Below are 2,004 nucleotides of genomic sequence, written 5' to 3' on the forward strand. Positions count from 1 at the left end.
AAAACATAAATATAAAGACTTTGTTTCCATTTTTTCCTATTCTCATATTTTTTCCTTTCCCTTCTTTCCTTCCCCCTACCCCTCCTACTTCCTCTTCCTCTTCCCCTTTGGACTTTTTCTTCCTATTTCACATTATCTATTATAAATTTTGATCTTCATTTATACTTTCAGGTTCTCACACCAGAGAAACTATTTGGTATTTACACACATGTGTCCTATTTATTTAATTTAAGGGTATGGCCTCAATGTGCATCCATTTAGCTATAAGTGTCTCTAGTTTCTCATTGTTTATGGCTGAGTAGTGCCTCATTTTATTAAAAAAACACATCTTCTTTAACCAATAGAGAGGGGTGGAGGGTTGAAGGGAGGGTAGAGGAATGGGGAAAAAAAATAAGACACAGGATATATCATGTAAAGGTACAAATTACCAATGATGAATGTCATCATATTGTATACCTAAAATGTACCAATAAACTTAATGAATAAAACCAAACCAAACCATAAATATAACCATATTTTCCCCTGTTTACATTCTTCATTGTCTCTTCATTGTCCTCAGGACAAAATCCAAACTACTTAATAACTCATTTGTAAAAAGAAACATAGGAAGGGATATGGTCTTACACACTGCCTGTGAGTGAAAACAGGGTAAGTTGTCATTTCCTGAGACAGAGGCATTGGTATTTGAATCATGGCACAATTGAGGATCAACACTATCTCAGTCACTTATGCACACACTAGTTCTTGCCTTGTTCTTCATTTGTTCATTCACACTGTCTTTTCTTCTTCCACTCCATTTATCCACACATCTACCCCTCTATACCATCCATCCATCCATCCATCCATTAATCCACTTGTGAATTCACTAATTTTCTCACTCATTTACACAATATTTGTTAATTATTAACCTTTCCCCCTCTGCATTTAAATATTCTCTGGTTTGCCTCCCTACTCTAATTACTTCCTTGCATTTTCTCCTAAGTGGCTCATTGGCATAGTAGGTTGGAGATTGGAGCTGTAATTGGTCCTCTGTGAAATCACCCAGGCCAGATCTATCCAGTTATTGCTCCTTACTAAGGAGCAACAGTGGAAAGGAATGGGAGACAAAGGAGTTGGCTGTGTGGGTTCAGTTATATGGCATTAACAAGTTTTTACCCAGAAGCTAATTTTCTTCTCTGAACTTGAAAACATGGATTAGGTCAGCTTGTACCAAATTGGTCTTCCACTGAATACTCTCTGAGATTTACAGACATGCTACACAAAAGCAGTTCTCTAGGCAAAAAGAAGTTGGGAAACATTGTGTTAATTAAAAAGAAACACTTGATTTATAAAAGGTTTCAAAAAGATATTTGTACTATACGGTTTCTCAGAGCTTCTAGTATGGCAGTGTGTATCATGTTTCTTTAAGAGGGAGATGAAATGCAGCTCTGACATCTTGAAAAATGCATCAGACGCATGAGCATTCAGAGCATTGAGTGTTCTTCTATTTATATAGCCCTTAAACTTTTCAAGAAGTGAGCTGGGGGATAGATTTGGTCCTTCCAAATATAGTTTCAATAGAAACTGTTAAATCTAATAAAATGTAGTATAGAGAATAAATGATCTCACTAAATCATTATATTTCTTTAGTGTGTTATTTGACATGGCAGCAATTCCAGGGGAAGTGGGATAGGACTTGGTGACAAGGCAGTGGGGGGCCACTAAGTCTTTGGCTCTCCTCTCTGCACTGTCTATCTTTTAAACAGTTGCAAACAATTAATGATGTAGAGTCATCTACTCTTAGAGAGCAAGTCACTTAACTACTCAATCTTCCCATCTGCCAAGTAGACAAAAGGAGCCCCAACATATTGTATAACTCAGTGATTAGTGATACTGTGATTTGCTCTCCATCTATTCACCAAGAGCAGCCCAACCTTGAATGCTTGTGAGAATTAATTATGCCACGAGGGAACTGAAACAATATTTGTTTTGATTATGTCACTGTTCATTAGGTACAGTTCACCT

Source organism: Heterocephalus glaber, unplaced genomic scaffold (genome assembly GCF_053883595.1).
Source record: "Heterocephalus glaber isolate CG9 unplaced genomic scaffold, H.glaber_assembly_v1.0 deba00001481, whole genome shotgun sequence".
NCBI lineage: Eukaryota > Metazoa > Chordata > Mammalia > Rodentia > Bathyergidae > Heterocephalus > Heterocephalus glaber.